Raw genomic sequence first — 21,813 nt, forward strand, 5'->3', positions numbered from 1 at the left:
TGAGGGAAAGACAGTTTGTATACGTATATGTGTGTGTGTGTTAGAGAGCGAGGGTGTGTCTGCATGAGTGTGTGATCTGTGTCTCCTTGTGATCCTGGATTATTATATTACTGAAACGCCTCATGATGAAAATGATTCACAAACTGACCGAGGAGCCACTTTCACTTTTACTGTAACACACTGACACACAAAACGCACAAAATGTTTTAGCTGAGAATAAAAACTGTGCAACACAATAATACAAATGTTGTATTTTCGTATCATCTCAAGGTTTATCAACTATGTTGCGCATTAAAAAATGTGTTTTGCTGTTGTTACCGCTGAGTACAAGAGTAATAAAGAAACAAAACACACTTGAGAGTTTATTTTAAAACACTTAACGTTGCATTAGTTTGTTCTCATTGTGTACTGGTTGAAGTATTGATCAAGAGTTCCTGTTAAAGTAAACGGCGGGATCATTTTCTGGTGCGACTGAAACACACAGAGACTCGTAGAGACACACCTTTTCCCAGAAAGAGTCACACACTCCAGAAAAACTAGTTTGTCTGTCGTGAGAATCTGTGACCTGTTTTTCACAGCTACACCCGCCTCAGTGCTGACAGCTCTGTGTGTGTGTGTGTCTGTGTGTGTGTGAAGGGTGGAAACACCACAGCAGAGTCATGAGAGGTGATATTATTATCAGGCAGATTTAAGATCCCCAACGGTTAATCAGCTGATTTGAGCCTTTATCTGTACATACTGTATCAATATCTGCAAAGTGGCTTTAATGTCCTTGCATTGAAAATAAATAGTATTAATGCTGTGTTCATTCTCATTTTTATACTAGGTTTGCTCAATACAACTGTAGGACTTTATTTTATTTACATTATCCAAGAGTTTACCATAGGCCATTTTGGATAAAGTTATTGACTGTTAAACCAGAAAAATGTTGAGCCTCCATTATATATTTCTATGGGTTATGAATGCAAAAGCAAAACAAAATGCGAGTTTATGTAGGCTAAACAAGAGGAATATCTGCAGATTAAATGTCTTTACTCCAATTTACTCCCAATATATTAAATAAAGTGTTTTGAAATAATGCACATGAAATAAATATTACATGCAAAAGCTAATGAATAATGAAATGATTTCTTATATTTTAAGGCAGCTTAAAGCAGATAACAGCGGCACGGCCGTTTCGGCTAATGCTGTGTTCAAGGCAGGCTTTTGAAACCGTAAGTTACAGCTTCAAGTCACAACTACGACTTGGTAGCGTTCCAGGTAACCCGTAGCTCGTGTTTTTACCGTCCTGTTGTCTGTGAAAGTTCCCTATAACGGCCACTCGTAACTTCCGACCCGTGAACTCGTACCAGATCGAACTGGTATGACTTCACAGGAAGGAAAAACACAAAGTACGAGTTTCCTTGAACGCACCATGAGTTAGCAGCCCCCGCCCTTGTCAGGCATCAATTGGTCCTCGTGCTACGTCACCACATTCACGCGCATCCCTTGGCTGCACACACAGCCCTTCATGCCGTTCTCTCCCCTCATTGGATAACACTTGTATCCCACAAGGAAAATTTTCTCCTCGGGTTACAGCAGAGCAGAGTGACGGAGAGACTCGTGTTTAGGCTGAAATACTTCATGTAAGTGATTGCTGACGGAAAATAGGACTATTTAGGACTTATATTAACAAAAACATTCCACTGATATCTGCTTTAAATAGCAATAACAAAACAAATAGCTCCTTCAATTAAGTTGTTATTGTAGCCTGAACCAAACCTTAAAGCAGATAACAGCGGCACGGCCGTTTCGGCTAATGCTGCGTTCAAGGCAGGCTTTTGAAACCGTAAGTTACAGCTTCAAGTCACAACTACGACTTGGTAGCGTTCCAGGTAACCCGTAGCTCGTGTTTTTACCGTCCTGTTGTCTGTGAAAGTTCCCTATAACGGCCACTCGTAACTTCCGACCCGTGAACTCGTACCAGATCGAACTGGTATGACTTCACAGGAAGGAAAAACACAAAGTACGAGTTTCCATGAACGCACCATGAGTTAGCAGCCCCCGCCCTTGTCAGGCATCAATTGGTCCTCGTGCTACGTCACCACATTCACGCGCATCCCTTGGCTGCACACACAGCCCTTCATGCCGTTCTCTCCCCTCATTGGATAACACTTGTATCCCACAAGGAAAATCTTCTCCTCGGGTTACAGCAGAGCAGAGTGACGGAGAGACTCGTGTTTAGGCTGAAATACTTCATGTAAGTGATTGCTGACGGAAAATAGGACTATTTAGGACTTATATTAACAAAAACATTCCACTGATATCTGCTTTAATATCTTAAGTTTTGTGTCTCAAGTTAAGTTAAGTTAAGCTAAAGTAAAACTAAGCTAAGATAAGCTAAAATAAGATAAGCTAAACGAAGTTAAGCTAAAATAAGTTAAAGGGACAACGAGGAGTTTTGGAAAAGCGAAGCGTTTTCACACTACATTTATGAGCCTCCGCGCGCACCGTGAAATTCTTTGACCGGCGCAAGACAGACTCATGTTTTCATTCATCAAGAATTAAAGTCAGAGGTTCAAAGACGATCACATACCGTCGTAGTTCCGACCATAAACGGCGATTCGGCAGCGTTATTCTCATGACTCGCCACGAAACCTAAAGTAAAGAAACGCTGGTCGGCTCGACCAGCGTTTCCGCCACCACTAATAATAACAAAATAACGATAGAAACAAAACGATATATTTATCCAAAATGGGCCCATTAACAAGTGTGGGTAGCATAGATTCATCCACATTAATATGAGACTTTTTTATAACCAAATAGAAACTCCTCATTGTCCCTTTAAATTAAAATAAACTCAGTTAAGATAAATTAAGATAGCCTAAATTAAGTTAAGTTTAGATAAGATAAGATAACTGCTGCTGCAGGTTCAATCAGAGAAAAGGGGATAACATGACGTGTGGTCGTTCAGGTCGGGGGAGTTTGTTGGGAAAGTCGATCGCCACAAGAATTTCAAGAACTTCAAAAATGAAGTCGACTCAATCTGAAACCAACAATTTGTTGGACCTGTCATCCTGTGATCACCTGATGAAAGGTGTTTTCCATCTGACAGAGCAGGTTATCGACTTCACAGAGTCCACACACATACTTCATACAGACACTATACAAACACCTGCTGCTCCATAATAAAACAGTAGTTTCTGATTAAAAATCCAGAGTGGAAAATGGTTCAACAAACTGTAGCGGCACCGATCCAGCTGTTATTACATCCTGATGAGATAAAACATCTGTCATGATGCACACAATCATATCATGAGATCTTTTCCATGTTTTGCACCTGCACAACATATGGAAACAGGAACCAAACGAGTGTGTTTGTTCGCTGCAGCTTCATATAACCTAAAACCTCCCTCCTCCTCCTCCTCCTGCTGCTGCAGCTTCATAAAGTCTCTGTCCAACCCCGACCCACCACACAGAGATCCCTCTATCACAGAAATAAATGGAGACATAGATAAGAAATAGAGAAATGTTTATGTGCAACATCACGACGGTCACAAGGCTCCATACTCTACATCACTGTGTACATCTCTTCTTTCATAACACTCTGCTGCTCTGATGTGATTCCTCACTGATTTAACAGTTTTTGTTTTTCAGCTGCATGGACCTGCACCGGTTTGGTTCTCTCATCAATCAATCTATCAACCAACAATGATGAATTAAAGCTGCAAATACAAGAAACAACTTAATTTGATTTAATTGATGAAATTGATTCATCTTCCAGCTCGACTAAAATGTTAAATATGTGATCTTTTAGATATAAAACCAATTATTATTGTATTCGGATTTTCAATTTTTATTTTTTTTAGCTCATTATACCTTTACCAGCTTATTATTATGTCCCCCGTCCACTAAAGGGCATTTCAACCAAATCTGTTATGTAACATTTGCAACACACTCAAGTTTTACCAACTCAATATAAAACTTCAACAAGGGAAATGGAAATATTATAAGTAGGCTAGTGGTAAAATGGATCACAGTCGATCCGTTCCGATCGGATCGGCATGCAGGTGGTCTGCGGATCGATCTATTAAAAAGGTGTGTGGTGCACCGGCCCAGCCAAATAAACGGGCAATTAAAAAAAGTAGTCTGCTTGTGTATTTGAAGCTGCAGCTCTATGTCGCGCACAACACCAAAATTTGTTTTATCAACATGTTTACTACCCCGAACATCGCAACACACAACGTTAATTTGCGTCGTTGCAGAAGGCACACGTTCGAACGCCAGTTTCCACCTTCGAATGTTTTTTAAAACCATTCGAATTCTGTTCGGATAGCGAAGTTTGTTCTGACAGCCCTAACGTGCAATTCACTGTCATTACACTAGGGTGTGTTTGTCTGGGGGATCGCGTTCCTCAACTTGATCGATAGTTTTCAGTTGGTAAACAACTCTCCACTGCAAATGTGTAAAAAATGGCGGTATTGCATGAAGGAAACACTGGAAAAACTAAATGCTGCAAATAACATTCACCTCAACGTGGTGTTAGAATTTTTTGGAGGAGCACGTCAGGCCACGGCGAAGGGCTTCGCAGTGGCGCTGTCGACTTGATGCAGGAGCATAAATCAAGCTTTAGGCTGCAGATATTTCTCATGCTTGCAGATAATCATCAATTGTAGTATGAACTTTAAAAAACCCCTTTTGGTTTCACACTGACACACTGTAAAGATTAGGGTTAGGGGGTTAGGGCTAGAGGCTACATAACATATGAGACCAGCCCACATACAGTACAGTGTGACGGGACGAGGCTACGGCGTGTTAGTGGATGAGGCATCCGACTGTGGGAGCGTGAAACACTGAGAAAGACTCTGTGTGTCGCCCACATGATGACGATTCTGGACACAGATTTATGTTGTGAGAACAGCGACGCACCACAAATTTGTGTTTTCCTTTTCCGCTGGAGTGTTAAAAGTGAGTTAAAACGTCCACAACCGAGAGAATCCACACTCCAACACCTGGACACACACACTGCAGTATTATATCTGCTTTGTCCAGGCCATGAGAAGCATGGTGGCTCTACTTTTTTTATTTACTGAGATTATTTCTCTATAAGTGGAGCTACTCTCTCCTTTAGACCCCCACACAGGAGAGAGAGGCAGATAAAAAGCTATATATAAAGTATCATCTTAGAGCTGAGTCTGTGGTTAGATTATCTCCTCTGGTGTATGACTGTGGGTCATGTGTGTGTGTGTGTGTGTGTGTGTGTGCGTGTGATCTGTGAACCGTGGCTGATGCATAGCTGCTGGGAGTGCAGGAATAATATATAGTTTTAATGTGACTCGCAGCGCTGCTCCGCTCTGCTCCGTGTTGAACCGCCCTGCTCTTTATTGTCCTATTTAGTCGCTGTTCAAGCACTTTTGATTCTCTTCTCTCAAGGAAACACAGCTCTGTATTTCCTCTCTCTCTCTCTTCATATGATTTTATTTTTTTCCTTTCTCGTCGGCCGTGCTCCTCCTCGTTACGCTCTCATCCGTCCAGTTTGACTTCTGACTTCGTTGCTGCTGTAATCTATTTTGCCCTCAGAGTTAGAGTAATGAACCATAACACAAAACAACACATGATCTCCAGTCAATGATCATCATGAGGGCAACACACAGCAACATGAGTGTAGTGAAATATCACTACTAGTCTGAGGGTTTTTATAAAAGGTTGCTGTTGATTATTTATTATCATGTTGACAATAAGTTTAACCATTTGTGTGATGGAATAAAGCCACAAATACAATACAATGGAGGTCACAGAAATCACAGGAAACTGATCAGGTATTTTATTAAAGGAGACATATTCTGCCCCTTTTCCACAAATCAAAATAGTTCCTAGGTGTCTTAAAGACATGTCTGTGACATGTTTCAGTCAAAATACCCCAAGGATCAAACATCACAGCTCTTTTCATCCGTTCAAAACAGCCCTGTTCAGAACGGCTGGTTTCAGTGCCTGTCCCTTTAAATGCAAATGAGCCACTGCTTGCCCCGTCCCTTTTACCTGTCCCAGGTAGGGGTGGGGTTATGCAAATTCAAAAGCTAGTTACATCACTGGAAGACAACTGAGGGAACAGCTCGTAAAACCACGTGGATTTCAACCTAGGGAGCCTGTTAATTACAGATTTTTTTGTCAATTCTCACATTTTAGGGGCCGGAAGGCAAGACAAACATCTAAATATATGTTAAAGAGCCTTCAAAAAGTGATATTTCCATAATTCAATCCCCTTTAAACCTTAAAAAAAATTCCCAAACTGAGTATCAGGCTCACTTTATACTGGAAAAGAGTCCCAATGCAAAGCACATCCTTGTTTTCTGCACTGCTACACACTCCTGGTGAAGGACACACAAGGACACACATATTTTTTAAAATATGAAATCCTTCTGGATATTAAAATTATAAACTTTGGACATCTATCTCAAAAAATGAGATTATATAACAACCAGAAAACCAGGAAAAGTTGAAAAGTTTTTCTCATTCATAAATGTGAAAAATTCAAATCATACTGTGGAAAATGGATGAATTATGTAAACCCACAAAGGCCTGGTTTTATTTTTTACAATCAGTAAAGATCATTTCTTCATTGATCATAGTTTTTTCATTATCTTAAATCACATCATCAGCATTTCTTATATTTGAAAGTGAAGTGCAAACATGTCAGTTATCACCAAGCTAATCATAATAACCTGTTTTTTTTGTTTGCATATCATCCAACCCTGTTGAGATAAGACATAACTGCAGCACAGACAACGATGACGATGATGATGATGATGACGACGAGGAGCTCGGTGCATTGAGTCTGAACTAACGTGCAACTGACAAGAGTCACAGGGAGAAGAGAGAAACAACGGGCGAGTCAGAGGAGTCATATCACACCACAGGACAGCAGCGTACTCTGCTCCAAACACATGAGCTGACACTGAAACTTTACCCCTCCCCCCTAAAAAATACAGATTTCAGCCAAAAACAACTTGACTGTTGAACCTGAAGCTTTGTTGTGCTTCGTTTAACCTCGCAGTATAGGAAATCTTCACTATCCTGTAATGATTCCTGAGCATTTTATTCTTTTTTCTACCAATTTAAAAGTAACTTGAAGTAATTAATCATTTAATGTGGTTATTAATTACAGTGAAGCAGCTTTAAGACTTTTGAAATAATTCACCACCTGCTAGTTCAACTACATGGTGAGAATTTAGCTGGAAAACTGTTTTAAGGTTTGTTTGTTTTTTCTATTATCACTATTATTATGCTTCTTCTGCAGAGACATCAGGGAAATGGTGGAACATGGTGGAGACTGTGTGGGATGGATGTCGCCAGTCACTTCTATAGTTTATGGAAATACGAGAGATTTGTGCCATATTAGAAGGAAATACACACAAACACATTAAAAATGTATTTGTTGTAAAGAGTCCTGCTGTCTACATGAGGGACGTCCCTGTGCTAGTGATTAAAAAAAACTGCCTAAAAAGGTATAATAAGCAAAATCAACAACCAAAAAGACACTTGACCAAGTTAAATACTTCTATTAAACCTGCAGAGTCAGACTTTAGCTGATTTCCATTTAAATGAATGAATGAGCCTGTGATGTTGATCTACAGCCTCTTTGTTCTTTGTCTCCTTCTTACAGTAACTTCCTGTAATGTTGCAGGTGAAAGTTTCCATAAATATATATAAATAAAAAAGGGAACAGCTGCCCCGGACTATGAATAAAGCACACACACACACACACACACACACACATTTAAACCCAAGGCTGCAGCCTGAAGGAGAGATCACAGGGCAGCTATTGTTGCAGTATCACACACAAACTCTCACACGCTCACACACCTGGCAGGTGTCCAGTACGACCACATTTTTTGTCGTGTCGGTTACAGAGCAGTTTGCCTGAGCTAATCACCCCCTGTAGCAGCTCCGGCCCCTCGGAGGCATCAACAGCTGAGATGGACAGATAAAAAACCTGTAACAGAAACAGACCTGTAACAGCGTCTGTGAGGAAGTCGCTGCAGTGAATCACAACCACTCACCCATTAGGACATTAAATGGTATTTAGCTCTGGCTCTTTGGCTCTGGCTTGTGATACTGTACCAGCATTAAAATATTACAACATGATGCAACTGAATTTACTGTGAGAAAACACACACACACACAGTGATGTACTGTACAAGGGTAGAGAAGCGGAGCCAGAGGAAGTCAGAGATAAGCTATAAAGTGGCCGATTTCACCCACAAGGCAGAGCTGCTGCAACAAAGGCAAACAGCAGAGCTGATATGAGCCGACACTAAGCGGATTGATGTATGACACTTAGCCGCTGGACTATTAACATAAGCATATTACTTATTGCTAATCATCAAACTGACTTACTGTAATCAGGAGGAGGATGGAGACACACACACACACACACACACACAACTGTATGTCAGCTAAACACAACTCATTTCACATTAATTTCTCTCCAATGTCAGCCACCGTTCATCTCTGCTGGAGATAATGAAGGAAGAGATAAAAGCAGCAGAAACAGGGTTAGGGTTACAAAGTGTAATCTACCGGTGGGGGGTTGGGGGAGGGGCACCTTCACAGATAACCAATACAGGGGGGGAAATGTTTGATCAATCGTTTATTAGAGTGAATAGTTGGAGAAACGACCTTCACAGGTATCAAACAGCAAGAAGCAAGAAATCCTCGTTAATCAGAAACCTCCAACCAGGAAGTGTTTGACATTTCGACATTCAAATCGATTGATCTATTGTCAGACACTTTATTGTTAACTGATTTTATGTCGATCAATCCCCCTGCAACAGGAACTGCTACTGTAAAATATAATAGAAAATATAAACAGAGATTTTCAGTATAGAGACTGAACCGACATGAACTGACATCGTGATTTTCAAAATAAAAATTAGCACGAAACAACATAACCTAAAGAGAACAGTTAGCGCAGATGCTAAACGCTGTGTAGCATCAAAACAAACACTCAACTTCCAGAGTTGAAAAATGAAGCCGAGTCGACACTTCAGCAGCAAAAAGTTTCAACTCCAAAACTTCAACTTTAAACAGGGTTCAAAACACCTACGGATCATTTCCTCCGTCTTAAAAATGCACAACAGACACATTTTTATGTAAGAGACTTATTTCAGTTTCATTAAGGCCTATAGTTTTAGCATAATTGTGGGCGTGGTCATCTAATGCTAATTCTCAGGCAGCTCCTCCTCTTTGTCCATATATGGAACAGCCAGGAGAGTGGGCGGAGCCAGACGATGCCAAGTCGACTACAGTTCAGCAGCTCGCTCTGAGCTTCAACAACCGACATCACAGAAGCCGTGTCCACCTTTAATTACACTTTTCTGCTCATTCCTGACAGTGTTTTCACTATTTCATTCAGAATTTGACACATTTAGCACAAGAAATCCTGTACAGACAGTGAACGCACCACCATGAACACTAAAATACATCTGCTTTAAAAATGTGTGATGTTACTGTTACAAAGACATGACGCAGTATGAATTGACTTTTTCTTATAAATACACAGGTGGGTTCACCCATCGCTGCCTTGCTGATTATAACACAGGGGGAAATATTAGGGACGTGAGGCAGTGGAGCAGTAACAGCTGTGATCTATGAGAAGAAAATGTTCCATCTGCACTTTGTTTTCTAACTCGCCTGACAGGAACAGAAGGTTGGAAACATTATTCCAGTGTATTCACATATAAATATATATATACACGCACACGATGTAGCCAAGGCATTTGGATGTGCATATATTACTGTACACATGCAAATGGCTGCATCATGCATCTTCCAGAAAAAAAAAAAAAAAAGTTTATTTACAGTTATGTAACAGTATCAGGCTGTGAAATGACCAGGATTCACCTTTCACTCACTGATAAAAGGTCACGACACGGCTCAGCTCAGCTCAGCTCAGGGGTCCCTGCATGTTAAACATTAAGCGAGTCGACCTGTCAAACATCCACAGGCCTGTCATTGTTTCGCTAAAAGTGGTGAAACCGGCAGCGTTTGAAATTCCAGCATCACTGGACTGAAACCTTAAATGCAACACGGGGGGTTTTAGTTTGGGATGAGCCTGAGAGAAGAGAGAGAGGAAATGCCAGAAGGACGCATGTGAAGCTGCACGGTCGAGAGGAAGGGTTAAACATTAACACAGGAAAACACAAACGCAAGAAGAGACACACACACACATACACATACATATATAAACACACACAGCGAGGGGTGTGTGTGTGAGTTTGCTGTTCCTCCTCATTTCACTGAGGTCTGGCCTCTAGCTGGTGACACTAATCCAAACAGGCTAAGCCCCCGAGGCCCTCCTGTCACACGGGGTAAATACAACTGTGTTTAAACACCGACCTTGTCAGGACCAGTCGTCCTCATGAGGACCGCGGCCCAGGTTTTAACGAGGAAAACGTCACTAGTGAGGTCCTGGTGAAGGTCGGGGGGTGAGGTGTGAGGTGAGGCCGAGTTACTGCATGGATCTGTGGTTGTGGTGGTTATTACTAGGGGTGTGCCAAAAAATCGATTCACATAAGAATCGCAATTCTCATTTAATACGATTCAGAATCGATATAAAATGTCCCAAAATCGATTTTAAAAAATAAAAAAATGAAATAAATCTGCTGGCTGTCGGCCTCCATCTCCTTAGAATTTAAAAGGCAGCATATTTAACTGCACAATTTTTTTTTTGATAAAGAGGCACTAAGCAATATGTGATATTACTTTCATGCAAGAGTTTCAACAATTCCATCTAAGTATGGATAAATGTTTAAAACTCAATAAATGTGAAAAAGACACTTCAGTCATTCTGTCTTGCAAAGCAGACTGGAGTAGATCATGAGGATCCTTTGCACACCGATAGACTGAAGCAGAAATCATTATGAATCAAATCGTTTTGAATCGAAAATCGATTTTGAATCAAATCGTAGCCCCAAAAATCAGAATCGAATCGAATCGTGAGATAGTAAAAGATTCCCACCCCTAGTTATTACGGTTCAGTGTTGTGGGGTAGGAAGTGGGTGCAGTGTCCTAACAAGGATAATGACACAAACCTTTGTGTGTGTGTGTGTGTGTGTGTGTGTGTAGCACCGCCACCGAGCCAACAAGAAACACCAGATTCTTCACCAATTGACATCAATGCGACAGGACCACTGACATTTAAGACGAGGATGTTCCCTGTGCTGGTCTGTAGTTCAGCCAGAAAATCTACCTCCTCCTCACCCTCTCTCTCTCTCTCTTTCTGTGTGTGTGTGTGTGTGTGTGTGTGTGTGTGTCTCTCTCTCTCCCTGTTGTGGTTTTTGAAGCAATGTGTTTTCACATTTTCCACCACTTGGACTTCTTGGTCGTCGAGGAACTGGTGGAGTTCAGGTCAGTTCATGGTTTGTGCTCGGCCTCAGACTGACACAGACTGTGGACGTTGTATTCATACTATCTGCAATACATACATACAGTATAGTAGAGATGTCACAATTATAGATTTTCTTGGTACGATTATTGTCAGAGAAATAAACACAGTGTTACAATTATCTATCTATCTACATCGTCTCTTGCAAAGTGTGGAGAGCATCAACTGGGTTTTAGCCTAAAACACTGGTTCACTAATGCAAATGAACGTCAGTCAACCACAACCGACAGATAACAGTCTGACACTTGGCGCTTGTCTTACATATTTGGCTGATTTTGATGCTGTGGAAACATTTTACACTGTCACAAAAAATAATCATAAGAAATATAATGAATGAATTTGTACCTTTATATATTAAAAATGCACAGATCAAGAACGGTCACCTCTATTTCTATGGTTGCCCACTTTTTCCTTTCATGATTTTTTTTTCTCTCTTATTTTGGTTATTTGAGTGAACCACAGTATGAACATGCATTGACATGCTAAATAATTTAATTTTGAAAATATAAATAAACTTGATATTGGAGAAGTGTGTTCAGTAAAAGGATGTTGAACTGCAGCATCACATATCAGCTGCTGGTCAATCTCAGGCTATCAAACTGTTGAGTTGCCAAATTAATTAACCATTAACAATTAATGAGGGAGAGAACCTGCAGAACATGGGAGAACATGGAAACTCCACACAGAGAGGCTGCAGATTCATCCTGACCTACCACCACGCTGTCCTCACAGTCAAATTGAAATTTAAAGGGACTATAAGGACTTTTGGAAAAAAAGTCGGAGGTACAAAGACGATCAGATCAGATACCGTCGTAGTTCTGACCATCAACGATGCTAACTAGCGATCCAGCGGCGTTATTCCTAAACCAGGAAACTAGGAAATGCTGGGTGAGTCAACCACTAAATAATATCAAAATAACTATAAAGACAAAACGATATATTTATCGAAAATGGACCCTTTAATAAGTGGGTAATGTAGATTCATCCTCATTAATATGAGACTCTTTTATAACCAAAAGCAAACTCCTCGGGGTCTTTTTAATTAAAATTTTAACTCACAAATTCACAATTTCCTGACTTTGAGCTGATTTCTGAAACTTGAAAATAATAACTTTGACTTCTTTTTTCCACAGTGTTTGAAGGACTTGGTTGATTTTTATCTGGTTTCTACACAACACTGGTAAATCAGTGGATGAAGCTGAAGCCGTGGTTGACTTATACACAAACATCTCCATGTCTATATTTAGCTCTTCCACCTCAACAGCCTCGCTCACGATTAAATGATCACTGGTTAGGTCACAGTTTGTGTGTGTACGTGTGTGTGTGTGTCTGTGTGTGTTTTTGTGTTACCTACACGTTCTGGTGTAAACAGCGACCCTGTCAGGACCCGTCGTCCTCGTGGGAGACAAAACCTGGACACCGACCTCACCTCTAAAGTTCTGGACCGGGTCGGGGGTCACGCTCTGGGTCATGGAATTCAACGCAATGTCCTAACAAGGATAGCTGCACAACACAACCTGTGTGTGTGTGTGTGTGTGTGTGTGTGTTTGTGTGTGTGATGACCATAGTAAAATGACTTCTGACAAGTCGATGTTGCATGGCCCTGTCACACACATTCACACACAGATGCAGAGCCTGCAGAGCGGCAGTGAGAGCGGGTTTGTCAGGCGAAACTCAACAACAAGAGCCTCGCGTACAACAGCTCCCTGATGATGATACTTTAAACCCTGTATCGTATATATATTTGGCTACGACCTCGTCACACAACACTCAGCTAAATGCACAGAGCACAATCGTGTTCGACAACGTGGACGAAGTGTGAAGCTTCACACAAAACTGAGAAGTCAGGATGTTGTTTATGAGACAGATTTTGTTCTCATGGGGAACAACTTCTCAAATAACACAGGAGGGATCTCAGCTGCAGCCAGATTTATGATGCACATTGTTATCTGAGACATTTCTAATGTAAAAAGTCAGAGGTTCGTTTGCTGTTTGTTTGCATGAGTTTCAAGGACACCAACAATGAGACAGGTGATGTGTTAGACTGCTAATGGAGCAACAAGTTGACACAGGCTAATAGAGAGAAACCTATTTGTATCTGGGCAGCCGATACCTTGTGCAATACATCAATATCATTTGAGCTTCTGCACAAGGTGGAAAAAACGTCAACATATTGAAACATGCACAGGAAGTTGGTTTTCAGTATAAAATGTCTGTTTCCAAAGGTCGCCAAGAGTAAAACAACTAAAACATTTTGCAGTTTTCCATGTCTCAGCGACAGGTGTGTGTGAACGCAGCACAAGTCATATGTTTTAAAGGAGACATATTCTGCCCCTTTTCCACAAATTAAAATAGTTCCCAGGTGTCTTAAAGACATGTCTGTGACATGCTGTGGTCAAAATACCCCAAGGATCAAACATCACAGCTCTTTTCATCTGCTCAAAACAGCCCTGTTCAGAACGGCTGGTTTCAGTGCCTGTCCCTTTAAATGCAAATGAACCACTGCTTGCCCCGCCCCGCCCCTTCTACCGGTACCAGGTAGGGGTGGGGTTATGCAAATTCGAAAGCTAGTTACATCACTGGATGACAACTGAGGGAACACCTCGTAAAACCACATGGATTTCAACCTAGGGAGCCTGAACATTACAGATTATTTTGTCAATTCTCGCATTTTGGGGGCCGGAAGGCAAAACAAACACCCACATATATGTTAAAGCGCCTTCAAAAAGTGATATTTCCATAATATGTTCCCTTTAAAACTACAATGGATCAGTGTGGGTGCAGCCTGTTCGACTAATGACGCATGAGACTTCATATCATATCACTCTTGCAATTAAGTAATTAGCTTTTAAGTGAATTCCTGATTAAACAGGAAGTTCAGTCGACAACTGACTACTTCCTGGACATGAACTCACTGAAGTCCATCAAAAAACAAGCTCCTCTAGCCGGGGATCGTGACTACAATTAATGGTGTGTAATGATTTTTTTCTTCATGGATTTTCTCTGGTAAAGAAACAGCCTCCAGTGCTCACATGCACAACATGAGCACTGATGGGAATAAATCATTATCAATCGCACATGATTCTTTAGAGAGGAGATGGGACAAAAACCTCAGATGTGCAGGAAACGAACCGTCGGACGTCCTGAGGTTCATAAAAACAGGACTTTTACTGTTCCTCGTAACTTCTAACTGTCGACCTACAAAAAGCAGGAAAAGAAACCGGTTCTTTCTGAAGCAACACCTGGATTAGGAAGTACAGCTGTGCAGACGACACACTCCTCTGTCTTGTCCTTCTTTCTAGAACAGATGTAAAAACTTTTTTTCTCCTACTCATTTCGAGGCCCCGACAACACGGCCCCGAGCGTAGAAACCAGCAGAGAGCTCAAAGACCAGTGTCAGCAAGCCAGTGCTGTAAAAACAACATGTCAACACCACTTAATACACACACATACACACTCTCACACACACATTCAAGACCAACACGGACCCATGTGACAGCTGGAGATAACCAATCAGCACTGAGCTGTGGACTGACTGGGGGGGTGGGAAAGAAAACACAGTGGGAGCTACTGTGAGTAATGAAGTGGACAATTAGATAGTGGACTCATTCTGCCATGTGTTGAAGCTGATGAGATGACACAGCAAAGCATCATGGGAGCAACAGCCACATAGCGGCTATAGAGGCAGATGAAGCGCCCACGTCCTGTTTATGGACTCATTTAAAAACACACATCGTGATGCAAATTAAAACAAAGACGTCGTGTTGAATGAGACGGTTGAAGCTTTTGTTGGTCGACGAAGTTCAAAGAAAACAAATAATTAGCACAACTATTGGTTTTATTGCTGTTAAATTTGTGATTTAAACTCATTTTAAAGTATTAGCTTAGCATTAGCGTAGCAAGACTTTAGCAGATTTAGCACAGAGCAACAACGGTTCAGTTGTTGTATATCAAAGATTGTTTGTTTTTTTTTATCAATGAAGTTACTGTGCATGTAGCCTAATTTACCACTGAAAACTGTTAACAATACATTTTACATGTTAATCCATTAATAATTCATCTTCAGCTGTTTGAAGGGATTTTGGTTTGTTTTTTGCTGGTGATATTCTCACCATAGTACTTTGACCTTTAAATTAGCACAACTTTTGTTTATCAATTTAAATAAGACTAATTAAGTGTTTAAATAGAAGTTAATGACATGTTTTAGGCCGGAGACTTTTGACATATTGTAAATGTAAACAGAGTTTGTTTGAATCTGGGGCTTATTTATGCTCCTATACTACTAAGTTTTGATCCTGCCCTTTATTCTATAATCTTATTAACTTATAACTACTTTTTAAAATTAATTTAATTATTGGTTGGTTAATTCATAAAACTAAAAACACACACATGTCTCATACACATTTCCCATATTGACCCTGATATACAACTAAGCTTCTTTGATCGTTCCTGCCACCTCCAGTTTTAAGCTCTTTCGTAATCTCCAAACTTGAATTTCCTCACATTCAAGTACGAACATCACTCCTCCACTGACCTTTCCATCTGTGTGTGAATGCTAGCTACTTAATGTCAAAACAGAAACGGCTTTTTTTTAATCCCAGTGTAGATGTTCCTGAATAAAACCCACTGTTGTCATTATCTCACAGGCCGATCTCATCCCATTCCCATTTATGAGAAAGTGCAACACACACACACACACACAGAGCCAAGAAACGTCTCGGTGGGTCAGGTGACAAGAGCAAGAAACAAAAACTTTCAGTTGCATGAAAAAGAAACAATGACGGTATAAAACGGAGCCAGTGCCACTTCCTGCTGGAGCAAAGACCCAACTTGAGCTGCTGAAGTGTTTTTGTGCTCTGCCAGCTGATTCAGACGGAGCTCAAAGGTTTTTTTGTGCAACGGTCTCATTCGCCTCCTTCCTGAGTGTAAGAAGCTCGCCGGGTGGTAACGACTTGTATCTCCACGATGACGACGAGCCAAGCATGCAGACCGACCGACCGGGCAGGGACAGAACAGAAAAGCAGCAGCAGCAGCAGCAGCTCTCCTTCTACAGGAGGAGATAAGGTTTCACCAAGTCAAGATCACATTACAGGATGATGTTGCAGTCACATAAGCAGAGGCTGTATGTGCACTTTATGTGTGCGTTTGTCTTCCAGAGGGTCTCAGGTAAACGTCGTCATGCAGGATCTGCAACAGGCTGAAAAACTGACTTTTTTTTTTTTTTTTACACTCAAACTAATGACAGTTCAATTTTTTTATCTGTAAAAAGGAGAATTTGGATTTGTCCACCCACATCCACTGACCTCATTCAGCATCTCGCTCTTTCTTTCCACTTAATTCACATATTTTTATCTCTTCATTGAAAACCACAGACTTCTTGCATAAGAAAGTTAAACAGCAACTCTGCAAAGTGATATATCTTCCTCTATAGACAGCCTGGTAATATATATGAATATATGTGTATCTATAATTCATGCACCAGAGGACGGAGTTAAAGGGATAGTTCAACCAGACAGAGTTGTTTTAGAGATAAATTCATGCAAAACCGCTGATGCGCGTTCCCGTCGGGGGCAGTTTTTCATCAAGCAGTCTCTGCATTTCCCTCTAAAACAACTCTGTCTCCGTAACGTTCTGTTATTATCTCATAGCGTGGTGAATGTGCAGGTCACAACTTGTCCACCAGAGCGTTTTGGAGTTGTTGGATTGTGTATTTGATGAGTTTGATGAGGGAAACCAAGAAATCCCATTAGCCTCCGTAGCGTAGCCCTGAGCAGCTCACGGCTCTGCTCCGCCGCTCTAAAAATAGCTTGCACCGACAATTAAAGGTAACAAACCTACTGCTATGACTATAGGGATTATGGCAATGGGCCAATTTGCCAAAATGTTGAACTAACCCTTTAAGACAAGTGACAAATCAGTGATATCTCCTTCAGTGATTATTGGTTCTTTATCTTTGTGAAGACGACGCTGACGATCGTGTCCCTGCAGCACAAGACACACTGATAAAAGAGAAGTCATACTCGCAGAGGGGAAGTGAAAGGTTCAAATGCAGCGTAATAAAGTAGCGACAACTCTTATACGTCGTTTAAGCAAATGTGTTTTTCTTCTCGCTGGGATAAAAAGCAGCGGACGCAGTCAACAACAACTCTGCTGTTTGTTTAACGTGTCAGTGCATGTGTTTGTGTTTGTTTATGCACAGAAACAGTCACTTCCTAAACTATTGCATAACATCACAGACAAACTGATGTACAAGCGTCTTAAACGTGCAAAATGACAAAGTGCTGCTTCCTCATCTCACAGTCTTTTCTCGTGTCGAGCTGATGGAGACGGAAACAAACGAGCTGCTGAGTGATTCCCCTTCTTTCCGTCCTGATTTTCCATCTCAACGCTTCCTGCCCTCGTCCAATCACATCCCTCTCTCAACATCAACATCCCTGGAGTCACATCATGGAGATCCACTACTATATAAATAAGTTTAATATGTCCATACCAACCAGGAGAGAGTATGAGACACATGAGGAAACAGAGGGAGTGGCTGCAGTGGAAGAGTTGATTCAGTCACACAAGTGAAAAATCGATAACTCTGAGTGTAAATACAGAATAAGCAAATGGAGGACGCTGCTCCACCCACTCTGAACTCGGACTCATCAGATTATTTTCTTGATTCACTAATCAATTAAGTGAAGTGCATCAGCTTTAATCCTCCATCCTCAAACAACCGCAGGCTTTAAAGACTCTTCTCAAACAGGGGGATTAAAGTTTAAAGTCGTGAAGTTTCACGATGGTGCTTTATATTTTCTTTATCACCTGTTAAATCTTTTAAATATGCAAAGAAATGTGCATCCACCTTTCCATTTTACTTTCTTCCTTCTCTGTTTTCCGTCCACGGCCTCGGTGCACCCTCCGTCCTCTGTTGCTCTTCTCTACCTCCTTTTTCTCATTTCCTTTCCCTCGGCTCGACGGCAAACTAAAGATAACCTCTAATAAACTACAGTTCACTCATTTCATTTTGTTTATGCCCCCCCCCTCAGCCCCCCACACCCCACCCCTCTCTATCTCTTTCTTTTCTTCCACCCTCTCTGAGGATTTTTTTCTTTCCCTCCCTGCAGATTAACAGCATGACTTTTTTTTTCCTCCTCTTGGTTTCTTCTCCTTCTCTTGCTCTTTCTATCTCATCCCTCTTTGTGCAGCTATTCCTCTGACTTAATCTGCCCCCCCCCAACCCCCACCTCCCCACCCTGTACTGTACTGTATCTCTCTCCTTCTCTTATTCATCTCTCAGTTTTTTCCCCTCCCCATTAGGGAAGAGTGGATTACCTCCAGTGAACTGCAGTGTAGCGCTGTGATTAGCAGCGGCGGTGAAGATGACAGGCGAATCATCTGAACCTATCTGACTGCAAGAGAAAGACCACCGCTCTTGGTATTACACGAGCCGCTTTGATCACAGGGATGAGTGCCATCATCTGCTGATGATCCAGTGTGTGTGTGTGTGTGTTAATGTGTGTGGTGCAGAAGCTTGGCTTTAAAACAAGTGGGCTAAAACAAACTGCTGGAGTGAACAACTATAAATTTGCTCCAACGTGCTCGTCTCACCACTTCACTTCAGCCTCTTGTGTTTTCATTTCCTCTGTTGTCTCTGATGAGTGCTGCTAATGCCACCCGACTGCCAACCGACCGGAGCGGCTTTAATCAATTCACTGTCATCAGTGGCAAATGATGCTTTTCAACTCCCACCCCCCCACTCCATTTTTTTTTTTTTTTTTAATGGGATTTGCAATAGAAAAGAGGCACCGTCCTGCTGCATTCACTGGCAGGAGGCTCCTTCAGCTCTCTCCAGCCGCCCGCCTGTGATCTCCTGCTTTGCTTGTGTGTGTGTGTGTGTGTGTGTGTGTGTGTGTGTGTGTGTGTGTCGTGTTGCGTTCGTGTGTATAACTCCGGCATTGGATGCAGCAGATGCTTTAGCAGAGGGGAGCCACACATCAGCCTTGGTAATTCTGCCATTAGCATATCAGCATCCCCTCTTTTTTTCCCCTCTGTCCCTCCTCTCTCTCTCTCTGTTTCCCTCCTCCCCTCCTTTACTCACGCTGTCAGAGGCTGATGATTTGCAATTACACAGCATGTGTCAGTACAACTAAACATCATTTTGTATCTCCGAGCTGACAGTGGTGGTGGTGCTACATGACTGAGCAGGCGGAGAAACAAGGGGGAAAGTCGCCTGTCTTCTATCCTGGAGTGTGTGGCTTGTAAAAAGGGTGGGAGAAAATATTCAATACACTGAAATATCACGATATTTTATGACATGATAGTGTATCGATTGATATTTTATCCGTAGTTTACATGGTGACAGTGGGTTTGTGTTGTTCAATGCTCTGTACAGATTGCACAACAAGTAAACACTGATATATAAGATGTTATAGGAGCTGTAAAATACAAATACAAGTCTGTATTCGTGAAAATAAACTGTCAACTGAGAATTATTCTAAAAATAGACGATTTTTCCCCTCCATCCCTTTCAGATATCTATCATAACGCCATATTCTTACCAATACACAGCAGCCCTATAGTTGCCTGTGCACAAGCCACATTTACTGTCATGTGGGAAAAAACAGCTTATATTCTACTAACTGTAAATAGCCTAGTTACTATTAAAGCCATACAGTACATAGTTGACATTAAAAGCAACAATAAGTCCCTATAAGAAAAGTACTGTATAGTGTATCCCAGTATTAGGCAAGAGGATTAAAGGTATGATTAAGTCTGCAGACAACACACACGAGGCTCCATGATATAAACAGCAGAAAGAAAGAAAGAAAGAAAGAACCGAACACAGCTAGCTTAGAAAACATATTTTTGCTGAGTTTAAAAACTAATGTTGTAATAAACTTGACATCCACTGTGTTCATTCACTTCAACTTCTCAAGGAAAACCAATGACATTTATCTCAAGGTGTAACAACAACAACCACAACCACAACAACCAGTGTTGACGTTAATGAGCGTCATGTTGACAGTTTACTTACAGGACAGGCGCTGCAAACTCCTCTGAAGCTTTTACCGGAACTAAATCCTTTGATTCTGCTGTGCGGGGAGAGAGAGAGACACCTAAAGTGATGAAGTGAGTCCACAAACACACACACACTTCCTCATAACATACATAACACTCACAAACACACTCACACACATTCACTCACCACTCACTCACTCACACACATGTAACACATTCACACGGGCAGGGAGATGCCGTGAACTGAACACTTGCCCCTCCGTCTGTTGCACCCAGCAGCGTCCTCGCGCTCACTCTGCGCGAGCTCCTCTCAGCGATCACCTGCCATGTGATAGGCGCGATGCGTTCACGAGCGCCTCGAAACTGGCAACTTCATGTCTCCTCCGCTCATCATTAGCCTACTGGACTTTGTGCGCTTTTTTTTCTAAATGATTTGAGATAATTAAGATGAAAAGAGTGTAATAAAGTTGTGTGAGACTAATAAATATATGAGGCGCAATGGAAGTGGGCTAATTTGTAAAGAATGAATTCAATGTGTGATTTAAGTTATTATATCCGTCAGTATGTGAAGGCAGTAAAATAGCAGAAGGTAATACTGTAAGAATAACTGGTATCTGGATGTTGGATGACGAGTTTAAAGACTTTAAACAAACAAAAAATCCAAATAAAAGATGGTTATTTTACATTCTCTACCTGCGATATTTATTGATTTAATAGGCTAACCTTCAACTAAATGACAGTTTATCCAGATGAGATGAATGGATCTTTGTCAATGCTTTCAGAAAAATAGATATAAACAAGAAAGATCAATAAAAATACAACAACAATAGCAAACACACAACACGTGGTTAAAGCGTGTGAAGTTTAGCTTTACAGCCATGCATCTTTTTTTTTTCCTATGACCTAACACTGACATCTAGTGGCGCAATGTGTGTTTGCAATAAAAGCCATAAAACCTCATATTCATCTCCTGTAACAAGCACAGACCTTCTAGCTATTTGTTTCCAGTATGAGTGAACATAATTTGTCTAATAATGAGAAGAAGTTATTGCAGTGTCACTTTGTTACTAATTGTTGTTAATTACAGTTACCTGGAGGTCAAATAAAGTTTACTTTATTCCCATACACTCAACTACTGTCTTTATCTCCAGTGAAAACGAAGGGTAGGCTATTGAGTCACTGTTTGAGGTCCCAGACCCAGGCAGTTGTCTTCATGTTGATATTTATTTATAGTCATTAATTCAGTCAATAAATTGGATCAAGGGGGATACAAAGTGCTACATGAGCCAAATCTGAGTCACCCGCTCTTCCCAAACAAGCTTGACACAAGATTTTCTCTGCAGCGACCAGGACAGACATGTATGAAGTCACTATAGAGTCGGACC

The 21,813-nt window shown here is 41.2% G+C and overlaps 1 protein-coding gene across 4 annotated transcripts in view; it reads right to left on the minus strand.

Moving 5' to 3' along the window:
• ppfibp2b (PPFIA binding protein 2b) overlaps positions 1-20,724 on the minus strand; it is a 105,009-nt gene extending 84,285 nt beyond the window's left edge. For 3 of the 4 annotated variants that reach the window (XM_085780099.1, XM_085780098.1, XM_085780100.1), the window contains exon 1: positions 20,445-20,717. The gene's annotated coding sequence lies outside the window, so the exon portion shown is untranslated. Of the gene's footprint in view, positions 1-20,444 lie in introns of all 4 variants that reach the window. The other variant, XM_085780103.1, reaches the window with a different exon arrangement.
• Between the last annotated feature and the right edge of the window lie 1,089 nt (positions 20,725-21,813).

The sequence above is a fragment of the Trachurus japonicus genome, chromosome 6 (genome assembly GCF_045865225.1).
Source record: "Trachurus japonicus isolate A0001 chromosome 6, Traja_1.0".
Lineage (NCBI taxonomy): Eukaryota > Metazoa > Chordata > Actinopteri > Carangiformes > Carangidae > Trachurus > Trachurus japonicus.